This window comes from Globicephala melas, chromosome 11 (assembly GCF_963455315.2).
Source record: "Globicephala melas chromosome 11, mGloMel1.2, whole genome shotgun sequence".
Classification (NCBI taxonomy): Eukaryota; Metazoa; Chordata; class Mammalia; order Artiodactyla; family Delphinidae; genus Globicephala; species Globicephala melas.
Window position 1 is genome coordinate 64,872,831 of NC_083324.2, and position 27,133 is coordinate 64,899,963.

The 27,133-nt window shown below is 41.4% G+C and overlaps 1 long non-coding RNA gene, 1 other non-coding gene and 1 pseudogene across 4 annotated transcripts in view; 2 read left to right on the forward strand and 1 right to left on the reverse strand.

Moving 5' to 3' along the window:
* The window catches only part of LOC132598090 (uncharacterized), a 102,387-nt gene that overhangs the window by 52,328 nt on the left and 22,926 nt on the right, over positions 1-27,133 (forward strand). The window contains exon 5 of one of the 3 annotated variants that reach the window (XR_009565793.1): positions 20,397-21,204. The exons of the other annotated variants lie outside the window; for them this stretch is intronic. This is a non-coding gene — a long non-coding RNA (uncharacterized lncRNA). Of the gene's footprint in view, positions 1-20,396; positions 21,205-27,133 lie in introns of those variants that run through there. 3 annotated transcript variants of the gene reach the window in all.
* On the forward strand, positions 18,829-18,901 carry TRNAA-UGC (transfer RNA alanine (anticodon UGC)). The gene has a single exon. It is a non-coding gene; the product is annotated as a tRNA-Ala (tRNA).
* Positions 25,509-26,155, reverse strand: LOC115860789 (sigma intracellular receptor 2 pseudogene; annotated as a pseudogene).

Below are 27,133 nucleotides of genomic sequence, written 5' to 3' on the forward strand. Positions count from 1 at the left end.
GTGATGTAGAAGTGTCCTTTGGTGGCAGCTGCAAAAATCAGGGCACCAAGCATGGGTGTAAGCTCCTTTATGGGAGACACCGGTGAGCTGGATCAAGGGAGAGGAAGAGTACAGAGACTGTGTCCACTGACATCCATTCCCTGAGAACACCTCCATAGGCCCCTAGATGTGTGCCAAACCAGAAGCTTGCCCCTCAGACTGAAGCTTCCGGACAAGCAAATAGGCCTCTTTCTCAGAAAAGACTTGGGGTGTGTTTCAGTCTGCTGTCTGCACAGTGTGAGGTGGTGGTAGTCTGACAAAAACTCTCTCTCTGTGTGTTACAATCCCATGAGACTCAGGAATGCAAGCCTCCTGGCCTCCAAAGCCAGGTGATCAAGGAGCATCTTCTGGGCAGCAGCTTTAAAAACTGGGGTGCCAAGCATGTGTAAAAGCTCTTGCCAGAAAAAAAGGCTTAGTAGAGTTTTAAAAAATGGTGCCCACCAACTGGAGCAAGACAGAAAACGCAAACATGGCACCTGTCAGCCTCCACCTGTGGGGGTACTAGATGCTTGCCCCTCGGGCTGGTGCTCCAAGACCAGCAAATGAACCTCTTTCACGTAAAGTCTGGGCAACTCTAAATTGGATGCTTCTGTGCTGGTCCCTGGGGTGGGTGAGTCCAAGTGCATGAGGTGTTAAAGAGCCATTTCTCAGTTCCCTATAGCCTTGTGGTTCTTGTGGATGTAAGACCTGTTGGTTTTCAAAGCTCAATGTTTTGGGGGCCCATTTCTCAGGTTTTATTTTATTTTTTTATTTTTGGCTGCACCATGCAGCTGCAGAACCTTTGTTCCCCAACCAGAGATTGAACCCAGGCCCTCAGCAGTGAAAGCAAGGAGTCCTGACCACTGGACCTCCAGGGAATTCCCTCATTTCTCAGGTTTTAAAACTAGGGATGCTTGATGTGGGGTTCAAACCCTTTGCCTCTCAGGGAGAAGCTCCAGGTTTTGAGTTCCCACCTGACTGTGGGTCGCAACACCAGGGGTGGGGTTTACGGGAAGGTTGTTTCTCAGCCTCTCTTACACACCTGGATGTGATCTCTTTCTTGTTTTCCTCGTGTGTGAGTTACTCAGCCGGTTCTTAGGTTTGTTTTTAGTTTGTTTTTTTAAGAGGAAATTGTTCCATATGTAGCTGTAGACTTCGTGTGTCTGTGGGAGGAGGTGTGTTTAGGATCTTCCTATGTTGCCATCTTGAACTGGACTCTTAGGGTTTTCTATGTATAATATCATGTCAGCTACAAACAGTGACAGTTTTAATTCTTCCTTTCTGATTTGCGGGCCTTTTATTTCTTTCTCTTGCCTAATTGCTGTGGTTCGGACTTCCAATACTATGTTGAATAAAAGCGGTGAGAGTGGACATCCTTCTCTTGCTTTTGATCTTAGAGGAAGAACTTTCCGCTTTTCACCATTGAGTATGTTGTTAGCTGTGGACTTGTCATATATGGCCTTTATTATGTTGAGGTATGTTTCCTCTGTACTCATTTTGATGTGAGTTTTTCCATGAAAGGATGTTGAATTTTGTCAAATGCTTTTTCTGCTTTTATTGAGATGATTATTTGTTTTTTATCCTTCATTTGTGAATGTGGTGTATCACATTGATTTGGGGCTGTGGAACTATCCTTGCATCCTAGGGATAAATCCCCCTTGATCATTTTATATGGTCCTTGAAACATATTGTTGAATTTGGTTTGCTAGTATTTTGTTGAGGTTTTTTGCATCTGTTTTCATCAGGAATATTGACCTGTAATTTTCTTTTCTTGTAGTGTCCTAATCTGGTTGTGGTATCGAGGTAATACTGGGCTCATAAAGTGAGTTTGGTAGTGTTCCCTCCTCTTCAGTTTTTGGGAAGAATTGGTATTCAAATGTTTGGTAGAATTCACCAGTGAAACCATCTGGTCCTAGAATTTTGTTTTTTGGGAGGTTTTTGATGTCTGATTCAATCTCCTTACTATTCAGATTTTTCTTTTTCTTTCTTTTTTTTTTTTGGATACAAAATGTACTTGCAGAACTTTAGTATAAGCATAACAATAAATTATTATACAGTATTTTGGGGAAAATCTGGTTATTCAGTCTTCTTCTTGACTGAATTTTGTACAAATAGAAATTTACTATAAGCACTATTTTTGGTATAAAAGGTAATCTGACCCAAACGTATTTAGGAGAAACCTGAGATTTTAGAAGGGAGATGTATATAGTCAAAAGGGGGTTTGTTAAATCAACTGGCATTAAAATATTAGAATAGAAATAGTAATGATTATAAAATATCATGTTGCCATGGTTATATTAACCAAAGTATTAGAGAAACAAAAATATTAGAGAAGTTAAAAAATTAGAAAAGTAATAATTTCAGATTAGAATGGCAGAAAAGACTGAATAAAATTTAAAGTTATCATTGCTAATTAAAAAGCAGTTGGGTCTGTGGAATAGTAATTATTCAAAATGGAGCACATAACTGGTAAGCAGAGTATTTTACCTGCAGGCAATCCACTGTATTTAAGGGGAAAAAAAAAGTCAGTTATAGGGAGTTCTTGACTTCTCATTTCTCTGGGGCCCTTTCAACTGCATTTGCCTCCTTCATATTAAGGAAGGTGAAAGTTGACTTCAGTGTGCCATGACCACTCTGTTGTGAAAAGCAAAAGAAAACCAGAGTCCAGTGAAAACTTTTCTCCAGTGAACAGGAACAAGCGGAAGTTGGTCAGCTGTACAAAAGGCTAGCACATCATGGACCGCTCAGATGAATTCTAGAATTGCTTTCCAGGTCCAAAATTATGTCATTCTTTCTCTGGAGAGTATTCACACGGGTGTAGAAGACTGAGACAACCAGGGGCACGTGGAGTGCCTGGTCACACAGCACCTTGGTCAGGACCATGTGCGGCCGGGCAGCGCATGTGCCCCAGCAGGCACAGCCACACGTGGTTGAAGTTGGTGTGGAAGGCCGAGTTGGTCACGTGCTCATCTGCCGTCAGGAGGCCCTGCAGCTGCTGCAGTGCATCACTGACCTAGAAGAGTATGGGTAGAGAGCTGCCTCCCTGCCCCCATTCCCAGGCTGTGCTCCCACCAGCCACTGATGCACCGGCTCCCTCAGGTTCTTTCTTAATGATTGTCTTAGTAGGTTTTGTGTTCTAGGAATTTGTCTCTTTCACTTAGGTTTCCGTTTTTTTGGTGTATAGCTGTTCATAGTACTCTCTTACAGTCCTTTTTTATTTCTTTAGCATTGTTAGAAATGTCCCTACTTCCATTTCTGGTTTTAGTAATTTGTGTCTTCCCTCTTTTTGTCTTAGTCCATCTAGCTAAAGGTTTGTCAATTTCATTAATCTTTTTGAAGAACAACTTTGGTTTCACTATTTTCTTTTTTTTAAAAAAAGTATTTATTTATTTGGCTGCCTCGGGTCTTAGCTGCAGCATGTGGGATCTTTTAGTTGCGGCATGTGGGACCTAGTTCTCTGACCAGGGATCGAACCTGGGCCCCCTGCATCGGGAGCATGGAGTCTTAGCCATTGGACCACCCCGGAAGTCCTCACTGTTTTCTGTTCTCTATTGTGTTTATTCTGTGTTCTAGTTTTCATTATTTCCTTCCTTCTGCTACCTTTGGGTTTAGTTTGTTCTTTTTCTAGTTCCTTAAGTTGCAAAATTAGATTCTTGATTGGAGACTTTCCTGTGTTTTGTTTTGTTTTTTTAACATAAACATTTATAGGGACTTCCCTTGTGGCGCAGTGGTTAAGAATCCACCTGCCAATGCAGGGGACACAGGTTTGAGCCCTGGTCTGGGACGATCCCACATGCCGTGGAACAACTAAGCCTGTGCACCACAACTACTGAGCCTGCACTCTAGAGCCTGCGAGCCACAACTACTGAGCCCACGTGCCACAACTGCTGAAGCCTGCGTGCCTAGAGCCCGTGCTCTGCAACGAAGAGTAGCTCCCACTCACCACAAATAGAGAAAGCCCATGTGCAGCAACAAAGACCCAATGCAGCCAAAAATAAAATAATAAATAAAATAAATAAACAGAAAAAAAAAACACATAAACATTTATAGCTAAAAATTTCCCCTTAGCACCGTTTTTGCCATGTACCATAAGTTTTGGTATGTTGTGTTTTCATTTTCATTCATCTCTAAGTATTTTCTGATTTCCCTTGTGATTTTTTTCTTTGGTCCATGGGTCAGTTAAAAGTATGTTGTTTAATTTCCACAGTTTTGTAAAATTTCCAGTTTTCTCTATATTATTGATTTCTAACTTCATCCCATTATGGTCAGAGAAAATACTTTGGATGATGTCTATCTTTTAGAATCTGTTGAGACATATTTGTGGCATAACATATGGTCTATCTTGGAAAATGTCCCATGTGTACTTGAGAAGAATGTGTATGCTGTTCTTATTGGGTAGAGTGTTCGGCATATGTCTCTCAGGTCTAGTTGGTTTATTACATTGCTTGAATCCTCTCTTTCTTTAATTATCTTCTGTCTGGTTCTTCTCTCCATTCTTATGAGTTGAGTCATGAAGTCTCCAACTACAATTTTAGACCTGTCTAATTCTCTCTTCAATTCCGTCAGGTTTTGCTTCATATGTTTTGATAGTCTGTCATTAGGTGTGTAAATGTTTATATTGTTTTATCTTCTTGATGTTTTGAGCCTTTCATTAATATATACAGTCCTTCTTTGTCCCTTATAAACTTTTTTGATTTAAGGTCTATTTTGTCTGATATTAATATAGCCATTCCTGCTGTCTTTTTTTAAAAAATAAATTTATTTACTTATTTATTTTTGGCTGCATTGGGTCTTCGTTGCTGTGCGTGGGCTTTCTCTAGTTGCAGCAAGAGGGGTTTACTCTACGTTGTGGTGCACGGGCTTCTCACTGTGGTGGCTTCTCTTGTGAAGCATGGGCTCTAGGCCCGTGGGCTTCAGTAGTTGTGGCACATGGGCTCAGTAGTTGTGGCTCACGGGCTCTAGAGCGCAGGCTCAGTAGTGTGGCACACAGGCTTAGTTGCTCCGCAGCATGTAGGATCTTCCTGGACTAGGGCTCGAACCCGTGTCCCCTGCATTGGCAGGTACATTCTTAACCACTGTGCCACAAGGGAAGTCCCCCTGCTGTCTTTTGGTTAGTATTTACACGGAATATATTTTTCCATCCTTTCTCTTTTAACCTTTTATGTCTTTGGATCTCAAGTGAGTCTCTTGTAGATAGCATACAGTTGGATCTGTGTTTTCATCTATTCTGCCAATCTCTCTTTTCATTGGAGGGTTTAATCCATTTGCATTAAAGTATTACTGATACAAAGGACTTCTGTCACTGTGTTGATGCCCTAGAGTGTTTTGTCCCTCATTTCTTTCATTCCTGTCTTTTGTGTTAGGTTGATTTTTTTTTTTTTTTTAGTGAAATGTTTAAATTCCTTCTTGTTTCCTTTTATGTGTATTCTATAGATATTTTCTTTATGGTTACCATGGGGATTACATTTAATATCCTAAAGTTACAATATTCTAGTATAAATTTATAGTAGCTTAACTTCAATAACAAAAACTCTGTTCCTTTATAGCTCTTTCCCCAGCACCCTTGGTAGTTGATATCACAGAATTATATCTTTTTATATTGTAGGGACCAAAAATATAAACTAATCATTCTTTTAACTACATTAATCTCTTGAATTATGTAGAAAACAGGATTTGGAGTGACAAGCGAAAGTTACAATAATACTTTTACACTAATTTTTTTAATGTATTATTGTCTTGTGGAATGTAGAAAACCAAGTACAGTTAAAAATAATTGTTATATTAATACTAGCTTTTACAATTGTCCATGTATTTACCTTTATTGAGATCTTTATACTTCTATATTGCTTCAGGGTACTCTCTAGTATCTTTTTATTTTACCTGGGAGGAATCCTTGACCATTTCTTGCAGGGCAGGTCTAGTGGTCACAGTCTATCAACTTTTGTTCACCTGGGAATGTCTTGATTTCTCCCTCACTTTTGAAGGACAGTTTGGCTAGATATAGGATTCGTGGTTGAGTTTTTTCCATTTAGCACTAAATATACCAACCTACTGTCTTCTGATCTCCAACATTCTGATGAGAAATCTGCTCATCATCCTACTGAGAATCCCTTGTATGCGGTGGTTCACTTCTTTCTTGCTACTTTCAAGATTTGCTGTCTGTCTTAGGCTTTTGAAAGTGTAATTATAATCTGTCTTGAGATGGGTCTCTGAGTCAGTCAATCTAGCTTGGAGTTCATTGAGCTTTTTGGATGTTCATATTCATGTCTTACATCAAATTTGGGAAGTTTTTGGCCACTGTGCAAATATTTTCTCTGCCCCTTTCTCTCTCTCCTTCTTCTGGACTCTCATGATGTGTATATTGGTCCACTTGGTCCCACAGGTCCCTTAGGCTCTGTTCACTTTTCTTGAATCTTTTTTTCTTTCTGTTGTTCAGTCTCAATAATTTCCGTGGTCCTATGTTAAGGTTCTCTGATTCTTTCTTCTGCCTGCTCAAATCTGCCTTTCAATCTGTCTAGTGAATTTTTCATTTCAGTTATTATACTTTTAAGCTCGAGTCTTTTTCGGTTTCTCTTTAGGTTTTTAAAATCTCTGTTGATAGTTCCATTTTGTTCACACATCGTATTCCTGACTTTCTCCATATCTTCCTTTAGTTCTCTGAGCATCTTTAAGACAGCTGTTTTAAAATTTTGGTAGTATATCTGCCACGAGGTCTTTTTCAGGGAAAGATTCTGTTGAATTATTTTTTCCTTTGAATGGGCCATACTTTCCTGTTTCTTTGTATGCCTTGTGATGTTTTTGTTGCACTCAGGCCATTTGAATCTAATAATGTGATATTAACTCTAGAAATCAGATTCTCCCCCTTCCCCATATTTTGTTGTATTTTGTTATTTATTTATTTAGTTTTTTGATTGCTATAGACGGTCTCTGTGCTGAGGGTTGGTCTGAAGTGTAAACTTAATGTCTTCTTGGGTCTTTTCTGAGCTTTTCCCTGGGCATATGTGGTCGCTTTCTAATTTTCCCCATATATGCAGTTGTTTTTGAATATCCTAGTATTTAATATCTGGCTCTCCAAAGAATAAGGAGTGAACAGCAAAGGGGGGTGGGAAGTGCACTGACCCTTTAAATCCCACTGGAAGTCACTTGAGCCAGAGATGGAGGGGCTGCCACAACAGGGGGAGGTGAAACAACAATGACTGCCCTCATATCTGTCTGCATCTCCGTGATCAGAAGCAGCAGTTGGCAGTCAGAGCACAGATGCCCAATATTTGGAGGTAGGAGTCCTTTTTGCCCACCCTAGCTCCCACAGGCTGTGTACAGCTGCTCCAGGAAAACTTGCATAGCTTCCTGCCACGTGGCTGGGGTGGGGTGGGGGATGGGTATCTGCTGCTGTGATAAGAGCTGAAAGTGACCAAAATTAACCTCAATTCACCATTAATGTCTTCTCCTGTAAGTTGCTAGCCTTCTGCAGACTCCAGAGTTCGGAAATAGTTACATCAGATTCTGTGAGTGCAGTTGTTGTGTAGGTGGGGAGACCTGTTCCTAGTGATTCCTACTTTCCATATTCCCAGAGTCCTCTGAGCTTTTTAGGGTTTTAACTTTCCCCTAGTGCCATCCCCTTCTCTTCTACTCTGTGTTAGCTTTGAAAACCAGTAGACTTCACTCGCAGTGGAAACCAGCGGTGTAGTAGCCACTGAAGGAGAAGAGGTCTAGAACTTCAAAGCCTCATTCTCAGAGGATTATCATTATTTGACCTGTCTAGTGGTGCCCTGAAAGACACCACCTGTAAAGCTGACTGTGTTTGACCTGGCTTCTTTCACTCAATGCATAAGGCCTTTTCCTGGTATGGGTTGGGGTGGAGGTGTTTGTTAAAAACAATGATAGGCAATTGCTTACCTTTGTGGCTGTGTTGAAACAGTGGATAGCATTTGGAACACATGATAGACAATCTAGAAATCTTAAAAGGAAAAGTGGGAAATGAGATGTCCATAGGGGCCTTAAAAAGCGCTGACATATTTCTGGGAATCTAGAAGGCCACATGCATGTGTCGTGTTGTGAGTATGCCCAGAGCTATATGCATGCTAAGGAAAAGGCCTGAGAAGATGCTAAGCTCTCACCTCTCTTTGACCTTGAGGCTCCTTGCAAGGAGGGAGTAAGGGCTAAGGCAGAACTGTCAGCTTCCAGGCTGATTGTTGAATGCATACCCCAACATGCACACAGAGCCCTTTGGCAAAGACTTGGAGTCTTATTGATTCCAGGCGATTAAGGAAATCTCCGTGCAATCATTAGCTGACAACTAAGCTAACTAAGAAGAGACTTCAGTGGCCACATACAACAAAGAATACAGACTTTACATAATTACTTTGGAAACGTCACTAAACAGACAAACTACAAAAAATAGCAATTATAACAAGCTGCTGGGGAGGAAGAGAATCTGATTTGCAGGGTTACCATATTATATTATTTTAAATGTTCATTTTTCAACAAAAAATTGAGACATGAAAAGGAACACAAAAATGTGGCCTATGCACAGAAAAATGTAATCAATAAAAACCATTTCTAACGAAGTCTAGATGTGGAACCAACTAGAAAAATACTTTATTATTATTATTTTTTTGGCTGCCCCACATGGCTTGTGGGATGTTAGCTCCCCGACCAGGGATTGAACCCAGGCCTTCGGCAGTGAGAGCATGGAGTCCTAACCACTGGACCACAGGGGAATTTTCCTAGAAAAATACTTTAAATCAACTATTTTAAGTATGTTTAAAGAACTAAAGAAAATAATTTCTAAAAAGTTAAGTGAAGGGTGGGTGAAATGAATGAAGGGAGTCAAAAGATACAAACATCCAGTTATAAAATAAACAAGTCATGGGGATATGATGTACAGCATGGTCACTGTAATTGATGCTGTATTGCATATTTGAAAATTGCTAAGAGTAGATCTTAGAAGTTCTAATCACAAGAAGAATTGTAACTATGGGAATCTTGCATGATACCATTACACCAACGGCACTAATTGTAACTATGTATGGTGACAGATGTTAACTAGACTTCTTGTGGTGATCGTTTTGCAATATATACAAATATTGAATCATGTTGTATACCTGAAACTAGTATAATGTTATATGTTGATTATGCCTCAATTAAAAAAAAGACATAAACTTAAAAAAATTGGAAATAAAGAACTAAGTGAAAATATGAGAGCAATATCTCACTAAACAGGGAGTATCAACAAAGATACAAATTATAATAAAGAACCAAATAGAAACTCTGAAGTTAAAAAGTGCAATAATTGAAATGGAAAATTCACTAGAGGGGCTCAACAAAATATTTGAGCAGGCAAAAGAACCAGAAAATTTGGAGATAGTTCAACTGAGATTATCAGTATAAGGAACAGAAAGAGGAAAGAATGAAGAAAAATGAACAAAGCCTCAGAGATCCATAGTGCAGTTCAGGGAGACAAAGGAGGGTCAGCCTGTCCAACTGTTTCTCAAGTACCTTTAATTCAAAATACCAGTATGCCAAAGTGGCATGTTTTGGAGTGGCATATTCTGCTGCCTTTCAGTTATATTAATTTGAGTCTGAAAAAAAAGTTGAATGAAAAAAGTGAGTTGCAAAAGTATCATTTTCAATCAGGTTCTAAACTGTAAGTAAAGAAAATGCTTCTAACTTAAGCAGAAAAAGGATTCATTGGGAGGATCATGGTAGTTCACAGAATCAGCAGGAGAGCTGAAGGACTGAGATCCAGGACCAAATTGTGTGGCTACAGCCGAGCCCCAGGCCCTTTGGTCAGCACTGCCATTGCTGCCAGGGGCTGTGGTCTGATTGCAGACCCTTGTGTGGTCACAGGCCTGTCCCAAGCTGGGAGGGCAGCCCGCTGGCCTTTTAGCTCTCATGGTGAAGGGACTCTTCCTCCTCCTGGGAAGGGGCCTCAGACACTGAGCAGCCAAAATAGTGACAGATGGCCACATAGCTATCATTTGTGTGAAACTTACAAACACCCAAAGCAATAGCCTAGGTTGTTTGTAGATAAGTACACAGTGAAAACAAAATCATTCACTGGAATGACATGCACTAACTCCAGGATAATAGGTACCTCTGAGGAGGGACGGTCAGGGAAAAGATGTGGAACTTCAGTTGTATCTGAAACATTTCCCTCCCTTCCTTCCTTCGCTGTTCAGCTTGCGGGATCTTAGTTCCCTGACCAGGGATGGAACCTGTGCCCCTTGCTGTGGAAGCAAGGAGTACTAACTACTGGACAGCCAGGGAATTCCCCTGAAACATTTTATTTCTTAAAAATGAAAAAACTGTCACCACCTGTTTATGCTTAGTGATGAGTACATGGGTATCATTACTTTCTACACTTATGTGTATCTTACAAACATTTCCTAATTAAAAAATCACTTCGGTAGATCAGCAGTATCTGTCAGGCCACTCAGGTCTCTACAGACGTCTCCTTATATAACTTGAAATGCAAATTGATCCAGCACCCACAAGAGGAGATGGAAAGCTTTGCTTGCTAGCACCCACCTATCTTGTGAGAATTTTCCAGCACTTGTACGGAGTCTCTGTCTCCATCAGCTGAAAGCTGGCAGGGCACTCAGCTGCAACTGCAAGACTGAGTAATGCTTGGCTTGATGCTGTTTATTGGGAAGGAGCGATTCATTTCATTATCAAAATCCTAAGCCCTTTAATATGCCTCCCGAGAATTTATCTGGTTTGGAAGATCAAGACAAAAACTGAAGGGAGAACAAGAATTTCAGAAAAGTTGGAACGATTTTATAAAACAAACAAAAAGAACCAAACCAAAATCTTTTTGTTCAGACTGTGGCCAGTAGGGGTGAATTAATGGATCTGTTTCTACATATTTAAAAAAAAATTGAGATATAGTTGATTTATAACATTGTGTAAGTTTAAGGTGTACAGCATGTTGATTTGAAACATTTACATATTGCATTAGAATTACCACTAGCACTGGCTAGCACCTCTATTGGCACATAATTATTTTCTGTGGTGAGGACATTTAAGATCTAGGCCCTTAGCAACCTTGAAGTTTATAATACAGTGTTGTTGACTGTAAACACTATGCTGTGCATTAGATTTCCAGAACTTACTTCTCTTCTAGTTGCAAATCTGTATCCTTTAACAACATCTCCCCATTTCCCCCACCTCACAGCCCCTGGTAATTGCCACTCTGTTTCTATGTGTTTGTCTTTTTTAGATTCCGTGTGTGAGTTGTATCATAGAATATTTGTTTTCCTCTGTCTGATTTATCTCACTTAGTGTAATGCCCTCAAGGTCCATCCATGTCATAAATGGCAGGATATCTTTCTCTCTCATGGCTGAATAATATTCCATTGTATATATACACCACATCTTCTTTATTCATTCATCAGTGGACACTTAGGTTGTTTCCATGTCTTGACTATTGTGAATAATGCTGCATCCATATATATGTTTTAATAACAGGAAATCAGTTTCTCCTTGTTCCTCTTCCCTCCAAGTAAATTTTTAGCAAATATTTAAAGACTATGGATTTGAACTCTAATTGGAAAAGGTACATGCACCCCAGTGTTCATAGCAGCACTGTTTACTATGGATAAGACATGGAAGCAACCTAAGTGTCCATAAGTGGGTGGATAAAGAAGATGTGGTATATGTACACAATGGAATATTACTCAGCCATAAGAAAGCATGAAATATTGCCATTTGCAGCAATATGGATGGACCTAGAAAATATCATACTAAGTGAAGTAAATCAGAGAAAGACAAATATGATATCACTTATATGTGGAATCTAAAAAACAATACAAATGAATCTATTTACAAAACAGAAATAGACTCACAGACATAGAAAACAAACTTATGGTTACCAAAGGGGAAAAGAGGGGGAGGGATAAATTAGGAGTATGGGATGAACAAACCACTATATATTAAATAGATAAGCAACAAGGATTTACTCTATAACATAAGGAATAATATGCAATATCTTGTACTAACCTGTAATGGAAAATAAAAAGCAAATATAACTTGAATCACTTTGCTGTATACTTGAAACTAACACAATGTTGTAAATCAACTATACTTCAAAAAAAAAAGACTATGAGTTTGAAATGACACCAGAGCGTTAGCCTGCCAGGGTACTGCCTGTCTTAGTTTGGTCCTGAGTGTAGTTTCTACACTATAATGTGAGCTAAATAAATGTAAGCTATTATTACTCAACAGCAAAAAAACCCAAATAACCAGAATAAAAAATACGGAAAGGACTTGAATAGACATTTCTCCAGTGATGATATACAAAAGGCCAACGAGCATATGAAAAGATGCTCAACATCACTAAACATTAGGGAAATGCAAGTCAAAACCACAATGAAATATCACCTCATAACCATAAGGATGGCTGCTAATCAAAAAAAACCAGAGAATAGCAAGTGTTGGTGAGGATGTAAAGCAGTGGTCCCCAACCTTTTTGGCACCAGGGACCGGTTTTGTGGAAGACAGTTTTTCCATGGATGGGGGAGGGGGGTGGTTTCGGGATGATTCAAGCGCATTGCATTTACTGTGCACTTTATTTCTATTATTATTACATTATAATATATAATGAAATAATTATACAACTCATCATAATGCAGAATCAGTAGGAGCCCTGAGCTTGTTTTCCTGCAACTGGATGGTCCCATCTGGGGGTGATGGGAGACAGTGACACCCGACGTGTGTTGCTTAGGTCCAGTCTACTCCGTAATCTCGTTTTGGTCACTGTCACTGCAGAAAACCCTGCTTCACAAAGACAGGATGTTGGAAATGGAAGCAGGCTTTTCATTGCTTCTGTGGTAATCTCAGGATATTCCACCTTGACTTTAATCCAGAATGTATGGAGATTTGAAGTTGTCTCAAACATACCTTTAAGGCCACTGTCATTTGAGATCTCAAGCAGTTGATCGTCTTCTAGCATGGACAAAGTCGATTCACCTGGCTTATTCACAAATGGGTCACGGATCCATTCCTCCCCAGTTCGGGAGTCTTTTGTGGTTGAGAAGTAATGCTCAAGCTCTTTTGAAAGCTGAGATAGGTGATCGTGCACCAGCTGGGAGAAAGAAGGCCCTGGCTCAGTCTCTTTCAAAATCTCTGCTAATGTTTGAAACATGTCAAAAATCCCAATGTTCACTCGTCGCCCCCATAATTCCAGTTTGGCTTTGAATGCAGCCACTTTATCTGCCGACTTGAACACAGTTGTCGTTCTCCCCTGAAGTGACAGATTGAATTCACTGAGCAGGTTGAATATGTCACACAAGTAAGCAAGTTTTGCGACCCGTTCTGTGTCACTGAAATGTGCTGCCAGTGGTGACTATTTTTCTAAAAGAAATCTCTGGGTGGGACTTCCCTGGTGGTCCAGTGGGTAAGACTCCACTCTTCCAGTACAGGGGGTCTGTGTTCGATCCCTGGTTGGGGAACTAGATCCCGCATGCATGCCGCAACTAAGAAGCTCGCATGCCACAACTAAGACCCGGAGCAGTCTAAATATATAAGATCTTTAAAAAAAAATAAAAGAAATCTCTGGAGTGGCTCTCGTAACTCAGAAACTCTGGCCAGTGACCTCCCTTTAGAAAGCCATCTCACTTCTGTGTATAAGAGAAGACGTGTGTGCTCTGCACCCATCTCCTCACAGAGCTGCGTGAACAGATGTGAGTTAAGGGCATGTACTTTAATGTGGTTGATGATTTTAATCACATCCTGTAAAACGTTGTTAAGTTCTGGTGACATTTTTCGGCTAGCCAGCATTTCTCTATGGATGACACAGTGCATAGACTCACATTCAGAAGCGACCTCTTTGACTGGAGTGGTGAAACCAGAAAGCCATCCAGTCATGGCAGCCGCTCCGTCCGTGCATATACTGACACAAAATGACCAGTTCAGTTTTCCTGATATGTAATCATTCAAAGACTTGAATAAATCTGCAGCTGTGGTGTTGGTTGGCAACAAAAGTACACATAACATATCCTCATGCACGTCCTCCTGAAAAATATATCACACGGAAACAAGCATTGTTGCCTTGTTGTCAACATCAGTAGACTCGTCAACCTGAATCACGTACCACAGTAACTCATTAATCCTCTCTAACAATTGTGCCTCGATATCCTCTGCTATTTCATCAATTCGTGTAGTTATGGTGCTAGCCGAAAGGGGAACACGTGGCACCTTTCAAACTGCAGCCTCTCCTAAAAGTTCACAACAAATGTCCTTAGCAGCAGGTGGGATCAGCTCTTCACCAATAGTAAAGGGCCTCTTAGCTTTAGCAAGGCAGTTAGCCACTTAGAATCATGCTCTCAGTGCAGACACATTTGATGAAGTCGTGGCCTTCAATAATTGCTTCTGTTCTTCGTGTTCACGTTTTTTTTCTTCTGAAAAACTCCAAAGGCTTGTCTTTTAATGCAGGGTGCTTGGTCTCCATGTGGCAAAGCAGTTTTGAAGGTTTCATGGCTTCGTTGGATAGCTGGTCACCACATATCATACAAAGCGGGCTTGGAGAATGTGATTCACCTGTCGCAATGAACCCATAATTTAAGTAGGACTCTTGGTATTTTCTTTTAAATGAAGCTTTCTTTTTGTTGGCGGTCTTAGAGTCTTCTGCTGTCTCATCATTGGGTCTTTCCCCCTTTTCAAAGATGCTCTCCAGTGACATTTGTTTTTTACTCATTTTGGCTAGGGTTAGCTTGTGGGCTTACCAAAACTGTGACTGAGACAAGTGTGCAGTGCGGGAAAAAGGCACGGACAGAAGTGGTAAATAAAATAATGGGTGGGCCACACGCAGACTAAAATAAGTGTTGGGTTCTGACTTAAAGCTTGCCACCAGATGCAGCTTAATTGTCCCTTGCCACTCCCTGATAGGCTTTTGATATGAGTCTGCAAGCAACTGATTTATTATGGTCTCTGTGCAGTCAAACCTCTCTGCTAATGATAGTCTGTATTTGCAGCCGCTCCCCAGCGCTAGCATCACTGCCTCAGCTCCACCTCAGATCATCAGGCATTAGATTCTCATAAGGAGCACGAAACCTAGATCCCTCACATGCGCAGTTCACAGTAGGGTTCACGCTCTTATGAGAATCTGATGCCACTGCTGATCTGACAGGAGGCGGAGCTCAGGTAGTAACGCGAGCGATGGGGAGCGGCTGTAAATACAGATGAAGCTTCACTCGCTCGCCCGCCACTCACCTCCTACTCTGCGGTCTGGTTCCTAACAGGCCACGGACCAGTAGCGGTCCGTGGCCTGAGGATTGGGGACCCCTGATGTAGAGAAATTGGAACCCTTGTTCACTGTTGGTGGGAATGTAAAATTGTGCAGCCTCCATGGAAAACACTATGGTGGTTCTTCAAAAATTAGAATCATCCTATGATCCAGCAACCTCACTTCTGGGTCTATATCCAAAGGAACTGAAAGAAGGATCTCAAAGAGATATTTGTACCCTTGTGTTCACAGCAGCATTACTCACAATAGCCAAAAGGTGGAAGCAATCCAAGTGTCCATCAGTGGTTGAATGGATAAACAAAATATGGTATATACATACAAAGGAATATTATTCAGCCTTAAAAAGGGAGGAAATTCTGACATAATGCTACAACATGGATGAACCTTGAGGACATTTTTCTAAGTGAAATAAACCAATCACAAAGAGACAAATACTGCATGATCCTACTTATATGAGGGAATCTACAGTAGTCAAATTTATAGAAATAGAAAGTAGAATGGTGGTTGCCAGGGGATGGGGAGGAGGGGAGAATGGGGAATTGGGTTGGTGGGTATAGAGTTGCAGTTTTGCACAATGAAGAAGTTCTGGAGATTGGTTGCACAACAGTGGAAAAATGCTTGACACTGTTGAACTATACATTTAAAAATGAGTAAGATGATAAATTTTATGGGTTTTTTTAACCACAATTAAAATGTGAAAAGTTAAATAAATATTAGCTGTTTTACATGTGAGGAAATTGAAGTCTCAAGAGGGAAGAGGTGACTTGACCAAAATCACTTCCTTTCAACACAGAGCTGGACCTGATCCCATGCTCTTGCCACTTGGCCTCGGGGCTCCTCAGATTTCGAAGCCCTGTCGAGGACCTTCTGGGGGAGCATCATTTTGGAGTCGGGATGGTGAAATCGCAGCACAGAGGTGTGTAGCACTGTCCACAGGAAATCTGGTCCCGGCCGTCATACAGCCAACTTGGGTCGTCCCACAAAACTTGGTTCTTGAGGCCCAGATTCACAGCCTGAAGGTGGCACTTGGTTTATTTGCTGTCATGTTTGATAACAACTGAAGAGTGCATGCTTCACGTTAAAGTCTTATTACCATCTGCCCCTGTTAATAAGCCACAGCTGGGCTCAGAGGAAGCTTAGACACCCTTCCAGAAACTGTGCTGAGGAGAGAGGGGAGAGGGATTCAACAGCCCCCTCCAACAGAGCAGTGCTGTCTGCAGCGAGGCCAGGTCAGCAGCAAGGGGGTGGGTCTCCCCTCAATATTGGGAACTGATGCCCCTCTAAGAGGGGTAGTTCTTTGTTCCCCCTTTTATGTTGTTTTTAAAAAATTTTTATTTTATATTGGAATGTAGTTGATTAACAGTGTTGTATTAGTTTCAGGTGTACAGCAAAGTGATTCAGTTATACATGTACATGTGTCTATTCTTTTCCAAATTCTTTTCCCATTTAGGTTATTACAGAATATTGAGCAGAGTTCCTTGTGCTATACAGTAGGTCCTTATTAGTTATGTATTTTAAATATAGCAGTGTGTACATCTCAATCCCAAACTCCCAGTCTATCCTTCTCCCCGACCCTTCCCCCCGGTAACCGTAAGTTCATTCTCTAAGTCTGTGACTCTGTTTCTGCTTTGTAAATAAGTGCATTTATATCACCTTTTTATATTCTGCATATAAGTGGTATCATATGATATTTGTCTTTTTCTGTCTGACTTACTTCACTTAGTATGATAATCTCCAGGTCCACCCATGTTGCTGCAAATGGCATTATTTCATTCTTTTTAATGGCTGAGTAGTATTCCATTGTATATGTGTACCACATCTTCTTTATCCATTCCTCTGTCAATGGACATTTAGGTTGCTTCTATGTCTTGACTATTGTACACAGCGTTGCAATGAACATTGGAGTGCATGTATCCTTTTGAACCATGTTTTTCTCTGGATATATGCTCAGGTGTGGGATTGCTGGATCATATGGTAGCTCTATTTTTAGTTTCTTAAGGAACCTCCATACTGTTCTCCATAGTGGCTGTACCAATTTACATTCATAAGGGCAGGAGGTAGTTCTAATTAAGCATCAAACTTGTTTCTTTGAAACTCAATACTTTCTAGTAGCTATGCAGTAAACGAGGTTAGGCATGGTGTATCCGTCCAGTTGCTTTGTTAACTAAAGGGAACTTCCGGGGATTTTGTAGCTGCAGTCTAGTGGGTGAATCACTGAAAAACAGCACCCCCCGCCCCAGACTCCCCAGACTTCTGCCTGGAGCTCCTTTAAAGAGGGAGGTACTGCTCCAAGGAGGAAGTTAAGATTCTGCCACCAGGAGAAACTTACCCAGACTGGGCCCAGGGCAGGGTCTGCATCAGGGCAGGAACCTACATCAGATGCTGTTGCAGAAGGGCCATGTGCATGTAGTGGGTCTGGACGTTGGCTGTGGGGTGGGCCCTGTCTGGGACACTGTACGAGCAGGACACTGAGGAGGCAGAATTAGGTTTCCTGCTCTGTTCTCCAGGTTTTGTAGGTCTGAATAGCAGGCGACAGATGCTCTGCAGTGGTCCAACCATCTCCTTGCTTCCTTTCCTACTTGTCTGTGAGCTGCTTGAGCACAAGGGCCCTGTCCTTCTCTCAGGATCCCCTGCATATAGAACAGTGGTACCCAGATGGGCCATAAACATTTGGGGGCTTGCTGGTTGCTGACTAAGAGGGTGGTCCTAGAAGTACTTCTAAGGAAAACATTCCACTTCAGATTTTTTTTTTTTTTTTTGGCTGTGTTGGGTCGTCGTTGCTGTGTGCGGACTTTCTCTAGTTGCGGCGAGCAGGGGCTACTCTTCGTTGTGGTGCATGGGCTTCTCTTTATAGTGGCTTCTCTTGTTTAGGAGCACAGGCTCTAGGCATGCGGGCTTCAATAGTAGCAGCACATGGGCTCAGTAGCTGTGGCATGCAGGCCCTAGAGTGCATGGGCTTCAGTAGTCGTGGCATGTGGGTTCAGTAGTGCGGCATGCGGGCTCTAGGGTATGCGGGCTTCAGTAGTTGTGGTGCACGGGCTCAGTAGTTATGGCGCATGGGCTTAGTTGCTTCACGGCACATGGGATCTTCCCGGACCAGGAATCAAACCCGTGTCTCCTGCATTGGCAGGAGGATTCTTAACCACTGTGCCACCAGGGAAGTCCCACATTTCTTTTATTGTGTTAGAATACTCGTAAAATTTGCCATCTTACCCATTTTAACATGTAAAGTTTAATGGTCTTAAATACATTCACATTGTTGTGCAGCCATCACTACCATCCATCCCCATAAATCTTTTCATCTTGCAAATCTGAAACTTTATGCCCATTAACCAACATCTGCCCATTCTCTGCTCGTCCCAACCCCTGGTAACCACCATACAATTTGTATCCTTATGATTTTGACTACTCTAGATATGTCACATAAGTGGAATCAAACAGTATTTGTCTTTTTGTGACTGGCTTAGTTCATTTAGCATAATGTCCTCAAGGTTCAACCACATAGTCGAATGTGTCAGAATTTCTTTCCTTTTTAAGGCTGAATAATATTCTATTATATGGGGAATTCTCTGGTGGTCCAGTGGTTAGGACTCTGCACTTGCACTGCTGGGGGCCCGGGTTCAATCCCTGGTTGGGGAACTAAGATCCCACCAGCTGCGAAGCACAGTCAAAAAAAAAATAAATTCCTTTATATGCATATACTGCGTTTTGCCTATCCATTCATTTAGTGATGAACACTTGGGTTACTTCCATGTTTTAGCTATTGTGAGTAATGCTGCTGTGAACATGGGTGTAAAAATATCTCTTAAAAACCTGCTTTCAGTTCTTTTGGGTATACACGCAGTAGTGGGATTGCTAGATCATATGGTAATCCTACCTTTAATTTTTTGAGGAACTGCCACACGGTTTTCCACAGTGGCTGTAGCTTTTACATTCCCACCAGTAGTGCACAAGGTTTCCAATTTCTCCATGTCCTTTCCGGCACTTGTTCTCTGTTTATTTGATAGTAGCCATCACAGTGGATGTAAGGTGACATCTCATTGTAGTTTTGATTTACATTTAATTCTGATTAGCGATGTTGAGCACATTTTCATGTGTTTCTTGGCCATTTGTGTATCATCTATGTAGAAATGTTTATTCAAGTCCTTTGTCCTTTTTTTTTTTTTTTTTTTTTTTGGTACTCGGGCCTCTCATTGTTGTGGCCTCTCTCATTGCAGAGCACAGGCTCCAGACACACAGGTCCAGCGGCCATGGCTCACGGGCCCAGCCGCTCCGCGGCATGTGGGATCTTCCCTGACCGGGGCACGAACCCGCGTCTCCTGCATCGGCAGGCGGACTCTCAACCACTGTGCCACCAGGGAAGCCCCCTTTGCCCATTTTTGAATCAGTTATTTTCTTGTTGTTGAGTTTAGGAGTTCTTCATATATTCTGGATATTAATTCCTTATCAGATACATGATTTACAAATACATTCTCCCATTCTGTGGGTTGCCTTTTTACTCTGTGGATAGTGTCTTTTTCTCAATTTTTCTTGAAATTTTATTTCAAGAAATAAATAAAATTATTTATTTCTTTTATTGAAATAAATACTTTTTATTGAAAATATAATTGACAGTTTTATTGAAATGTAATCGACATACAGTTTTATTGAAATATAATCGACATACAGCACTATGTAAGTTTAAAGTGTACAGCACTGACTGTCACATCTTGTGAAATGATTACCATAATAAGGTTAATGTCTTTCATCCATACAGATTTAAAGAAAAGGAAAAAATGGTTTTTCCTTGTGATGATCTACTCTTTTAAAAATTTCCACACATACTATAAAGCAGTGTTAACTGTAGTCATCAAGTTGTACATTACATCCCCAGTACTGATTTATCTTATAACTGGGAGTTTGTACCTTTTGACCACTTTCATCCAATTCCCCCACACCCAACCTCTGGTAACCACAAATCTGATCTTTTCTCTATGGATTTTTTTTTTTTTTAAAGATTCCACATGTAAGTGAGATTATACAGTATTTGTCTTTCTCTGACTGACTTATTTCACTTAGCATAATGCCCTCAAGGTCCATCCATGTTGTTGCAAATCTCAAGATTTGCTTCCTTTTTTTTTTTTTTTTTTTGCAGTACGCGGACCTCTCACTGTTGCGGCCTCTCCCATTGCGGAGCACAGGCTCCGGACGCGCAGGCTCAGCGGCCATGGCTCACGGGCCCAGCCGCTCCGTGGCATGTGGGATCTTTCTGGACCGGAGCACGAACCTGTGTCCCCTGCATCGGCAGGCGGACTCCCAACCACTGCACCACCAGGGAAGCCCAAGATTTCCTTCCTTTTTATGGCTGAATAATATTCCACTGTGTATATACCACTACTTCTTTATCCATTCATCTGTTGATGGACACTTAGGTTGTATACATGTCTTGGCTATTGTAAATAATGCTGCAGTGAACATGGGGGTGCAGATATCTCTGTGACATAGTATTTCATTTCCTTTGTATATATTCCCAGAAATAGTATAGCTGAATCATATAGTATTTCTATTTTTAATTTTTTGGGCAACCTCCATATTTTTTTCCATAATAGCTGTACCAATTTACCATGCCACCGGCAGTGCACAAGGGTTCCCTTTTCTCCACATCCTTGCCAGCATTTGTTGTCTTTGTCTTTTTGATGATAGCCATTCTACCAGGTATAAAGTGATATCTTGTTGTTTTGATTTGCATTTCCCTGATGGTCAGTGATGTTGAGTACCTTTTCCTGTACCTGTTGGCCATTTTTATATCTTCTTTGGAAAAATGTTAATTCATGTCCTTTGTCCATTTTTTAATTGGATTATAATGACCCTTGAACAACACGGGTTTGAACTATAAATGTCCACTTATGCGTGGGTTTTTGTCAATGGTAAATACAGTGCTGCATAATCTGTGGTTGGTTGAATCCTTGAATGTGGAACTGAGGAGAAGGAGGGCCAACTATAAAGTTAAACTCGGATTTTTTTTTTTTTTTTTTTTTTTTTTTACGGTGTGCGGGCCTCTCACTGTTGTGGCCTCTCCCGTTGCGGAGCACAGGCTCCGGACGCGCAGGCTCAGCAGCCATGGCTCACGGGCCTAGTCGCTCTGCGGCATGTGGGATCTTCCCAGACCGGGGCACGAACCCTTGTCCCCTGCATCGGCAGGCGGACTCTCAACCACTGCGCCACCAGGGAAGCCCTAAACTCGGATTTTTGATGGCTCGGAGAGTTGAGGCCCCTAATGCCCATGTTGCTCAAGGGTCAACTGTATTTGTTTTATTTTGGTTTTGCTATTGAGTTGTGTGAGTTATTTGTATATTTCAGATTTAGTCCCTTATCAGATATATGAATTGCAGATATTTTTTTTCCCGATTCTGTAGTGTCATTTTATTTTGTTGATCGTTTCTTTTGTTGTGCAGAAGCTTTTCAGTTTGTAGTTTCACTTGTTTGTTTTGATGTATTTCACTTGTTTTAGGTGTCACATCCAAACAATCATTGCCAAGACCTATGTCGAGGAGTTTTTTCCTATTTTCTTCTAAGAGATTTATGGTTTTCAGTCTTACAATTTAAGTCTTTTTTTTTAAGTTTTAAATTCCTTTTCTTTTTTTTAATTGAAGTATAGTTGATTTACAATATTCTGTTAATTTCTGCTGTACAGCAAAGTGATTCAGTTACACATATATATACATTCTTTTTATTTTTTAAAATTGATTTTTAAAAATATTTAATTTATTTATTTAATTAATTTTTTTGGCTGTATCAAGTCTTAGTTGAGGCATGCGGGATCTCTGTTGAGACATTTGAGATCCTTTTCATTGTGGTGCGTGGGCTCTTCATTGCACTGCTCGGGCTTCTTTCTGGTTTTAGCATGTGGGTTTTCTCTCTAGTTGTGATGTGTGGGCTTAGTTGCCCCACAGCATGTGGGATCTTAGTTTCCCAACCAGGGATCGAACCCATGTCCCCTGCATTGGAAGGTGAATTCTTTACCACTGGACCACAGGGGAAGTCCCTACATTCTTTTTAATATTCTTTTCCATTATGATTTATCACAGGATATTAAATATAGTCCCCTGTGCTATACAGTAGGACCTTGTTGTTTATCCATTCTATGTATAATAGTTTGCATCTGCTAACCCCAAACTCTCACTCCATCCCTCCCTTACCCCCTTTCCCCTTGGCAAGTACAGGTCTGTTCTCTATGTCTGTGAATCTGTTTCTGTTTCCTAGGTAAGTTCATTTGTGTCATATTTTAGATTCCGCATATGAGTGATATTATATGGTATTTGTCTTTCTCTTTCTGACTTAATTCACTTAGTATGATAATCTCTAGTTACATTCACGTTGCTGCAAATGGCATTATTTCATTCTTCTTTTATGGCTGAGTAGTATTCCATTGTTCATAGGTACCTCATCTTCTTTATCCATCCCTCTGTCAATGGACATTTAGGTTATTTCCATGTCTTGGCTATCGTGAATAGTGCTGCTGTGAACATAGGGGTGTATGTGTCTTTTTGAATTATAGTTTTGTCCAGATATATGCCCAGGAGTGGGATTTCTGGATCATATGGCAACTCTATTTTTATTTTTTTTTGAGGAACCTCCATCCTGTTCTCCATAATGGCTGCACCAACTTACATTCCCACCAACAGTGTAGGAGGGTTCCCTTTTCTCCACACCCTTTCCAGCATTTGTCATTTGGTCTTAAAATTTTAAGTCTCTAATCCATTTTGAGTTAATTTTTGTGAGTGGTATGAGATAGGGGTCTACTTTTATTCTTTTACGTGTGAATGTTCAATTTTCCCACCATCGTTGTATTGAAGAGACTGTCTTCTCCACTGAGTATTTTTGGCTCCCTTAATAAATACTAGTTGACTGTGTATGAATGGGTTTATTTTCTAATAAATAGGCTCTCAATTCTATTCCATTGGTATATGTGGCTGTTTTTATGCCAGCACCAAACTGTTTTGATGACTATAGCTTTATAATATAGCTTGAAATCAGGAATGATGCCTCCTGCTTTGTTCTTCTTGGTCAGGATGGTTTTGGCTCTTTGGGGTCTTTTGTGGTTCCATATAAAATTTAGAATTATTATTTCTACTTCTGTTAAAAAATGCCATTGGAATATTGATAGAGATTGCACTGAATAGTTGGCTTGGGGAGTATGGATGTTTTAACAGTATTAATTCTTCCAATCCAGAGGCATGGCATGCCTTTCCATTTATTTGTGTCTTCTTTAGTTTCTTTTATCAACGTCTTATAGTTTTCAGCATAGAGGTTTTTCATTTCCTTGCTTAAATTTATTCCCAAGTATTTATTGTTTTTGATGCTATTGTAAATGGGATTATTTTCTTGATTTCTTTTTCAGATAATTCGTTGTTAGGGTACTGAAACACCACTGATTTTTATTTATTTCTTTTTGGCTGTGTTGGGTCTTTGTTGCTGTGCGTGGGCTTTCTCTAGTTGCAGTGAGCAGGGGCTACTCTTCGCTGTGGTGTGCAGGCTTCGCACTGTGGTGGCTTCTCTTATTGTGGAACATGGGCTCTAGGAGTGCGGGCTTCAGTAGTTGTGGCACGTGGGTTCAGTAGTTGTGGCTCGCAGGCTCTAGAGCACAGTCTCAGTAGTTGTAGCACATAGGCTTAGCTGCTTTGAGGCATGTGGGATCTTCCCGGACCAGCTCGAACCCCTGTCCCCTGCACTGGCAGGTGGATTCTTAACCCCTGCACCACCAGCGAAGTCCCCACCACTGATTTCTTAATGTTAATCTTGTGTCGTGCAACTTTACTGACATTATTTCTTAGTTCTAACAGTTTTCTGGTGGAGTCTTCAGTGTTTTCTGTATATAAAATCATGTCGTCTACAAATAGAGACAATTTTATTTCTTCCTTTTCTTTTTTAAATAAATTGGGCATATTTTTTAAAGCTTTTTAAAAATTTTTTATTATATTTAATTTATTTTTGGCTGTGTTGGGTCTTCGCTGCTGTACATGGGCTTTCTCTACTTGTGGTGAGCGGGGGCTACTCTTCATTGTGATGCACAGGCTTCTCATTGCGGTGGTTTCTCTTGTTGCGCAGCTCACGGGCTCTAGAGTGCAGGCTCAGTAGTTGTGGCACAAAGGCTTAGTTGCTCTGCGGCATGTGGGATCTTCCCGGAGCAGGGCTTGAACCCATGTCCCCTGCATTGGCAGGCAGCTCCTTAACCACTGTGCAACCAGGGAAGCCCCCCCACCCCCTTTTTTTTTTGGTCAGCACCTACTTTATTTTGAACAGACACAGGAGTCAGACGATCCTCCCAACAATCAGACCATTAGGGCTTGTAAGTAAAACAGGCAAAAATGGGAAACTAATAACCAGGACCAGCGTCTACCATTTTCCATGTGTTCACAAGTCTTTTTTTTGTTTTTGAGTTGGCCTTGAGTATGAATTTAGAGAAAGCTAGCAGAATATCAAATACTAACGTGAAGAGACCCTATATGCACACACTGGACCTGTCATGCCCAGCTCCCCTCACCCGCTACCTTTGACTGAACAAGACAGGAAGGAATTATTAAACTATTAGGTAGGATGAAGTTATCCAGTAGGAGGCACACCTCCAGCTCAGGTTTGAGACACCAGATCTCAGAGTAAAGGAACTTACGTTAGGTGGTGTGTAAAAGGTAATAGAAGACTAAGGCTTGGAAAGAGGATAAACAAGGCTTTAAAAAATCTCTTCTCCTGGATGACCTGTTTAAGACAGAAACAATACCCCTTCCAATTGGACCCATTTCTGACTGAAAGTCATGCCAAGGTTGAACCTTAAGGAAAACTAAGTTTAAACCTCTTACAGAATAGCTCACCCCCACCTAGGGGTGGGGACAAGAAAACAATTTTTAATGAATATTACAGAGGCATAACTTCAAACTTAAAAACGGCCTGAGACATCCCAGTGATATGCTGTAGAGAATCACGAGTCAAAGGGTTAGTCACATGTATACTGTGGGCCACATGACTCAGGAACATGCCAAGTAGGCCGTGTTGCTTGGAAGTTTATCTAGTTTCTGGTCTGGTCCTGCCTTTAGTAATCCTGCAGTGGCACTTGGGCACACAGTAAGGCCTTTGGCACCATTTCCCCATAACCTAGCCCACACCCCTCTGCTCATCCTCAGGTGATTGGTCTGTTTGTGCCAGTACCCTTGGAAGGTGAGGGTTTGATGGGCCTCCTGCCAGTGTCTTGGTCGTGTGTGTCGCTGCTGGTGTGTTTCAAATACTACTGAAAACATGGGTTCTTAGCATTTTCCTGGTAATGGGTCCAACAGGAAACTGCCCTGTGGTCACCTCTCCACTGGACCCGGGGTTATTTTTCCTCATTTTTTCTTTCTTTTCTCCTCAGACTTGTGGTAGGGGTTCCACAACATGAAAAGCAGAAGTATGAGAGGGATGAGAAAGTAGGGGGTGTAGACAGATATAAGGAATAGTCGCTCGTGGAAAGTCTTAGGTCCTTGTCCTCTGAAACAACTGGCTTTGGAGAAATCCTCGAGTAGAAATGTGGAGAGGATTAGAATCAGAGTTGTCATGGTGTGAACCGAGTAGATGATTGCAGGGATGTGGATCCACCTGCAGCCGTCTTTGAAGAAGGCATATGTTGCAGTGGGAAAGAAGAGCAGCTGAAACACAAGCTCCCAAAACAGGAAGGACTTAAACCACACCGGCGGGTTCTGTAGCAGGGGGTCTTTGAACTCCTCAGTCTACCACTGCTGCAGGTTTCTCAGTTCCACGGGGATCTCAGAGATCAGGCGGCAGCACCGCCTTCAGGTCCACGAGCAGGGTGAAGGGGATGTAGGAGAGGAATTAGAGACCCAGCAGCCACTCCAGGCCATGCCAGGCACCCAGAGGCCGCCTCATCCATCAGTTGGGCAGAGCGGGAGCAGAGACTCTTTTTTTTTTTTTATAGTTTCCAACCTCTTCCTTCCTTCCTTCCTTCCTTCCTTCCTTCCTTCCTTCCTTCCTTCCTTCCTTCCTTCCTTCCTTCCTTCCTTCCTTCCCTCCCTCCCTCCCTCCCTCCCTCCCTCCCTCCCTCCCTCCCTCCCTCCCTCCCTCCCTCCTTCCTTCCTTCCTTCCTTCCTTCCTTCCTATTCATTCATTCTGCTGTGCTGGGCCTTAGTTGCAGCATGCGGGATCTTTATTGCCGCACACAGGATCTTTAGTTGCACATGCAGGATCTTTTAGTTGCGGCATGTGGGATCTTTTAGTTGTGGCATGCAAACTCTTAGTTGCGGCATGTGGGATCTAGTTCCCTGACCAGGGATCGAACCCAGGCCCTCGGCATTGAGAGTGTGGAGTTTTAGCCACTGGGCCACCAGGGAAGTCCCCCTTTTTGATTCTGATGCCTTTTACTTATTTTTCTTGCCTAATTGCTCTGGATGGGACTTTCGATACTGTGTTGAGTAGGAGTGCTGAGGGTGGGCACCACTGTCTTGTTTGACAATGAGTTTGGGAATATTCCCACTTCTTTGATTTTTTAGAAGAGTTTGAGAAGAATTGATGTTAATTTTTCTTTAAATGTTTGATAGAATTCACCAGTGAAGCCATCTGGTCCTGGGCCTTTCTTCATTGGGAGATTTTTGCTCACTGATTCAATCTCCTTGCTAGTAATTGATCTGCTCCAATTTCTTCCTGATTCAGTCTTGGTAGCTTGTATGTTTCTAGAAATTTATCCATTTATTCTAGGTTGTCCAATCTGCTGGCATATAATAGTTCATTGTGGTCTCTTATTTCTATAGAATTGGTAGTAATCTCCCCACTTTAATTTCTGATTTTACTAACTTGAGTCTTCTCTCTTTTTTAGTCTATCTAGCTAAAGTTTTGCAAATTTCTTGATAT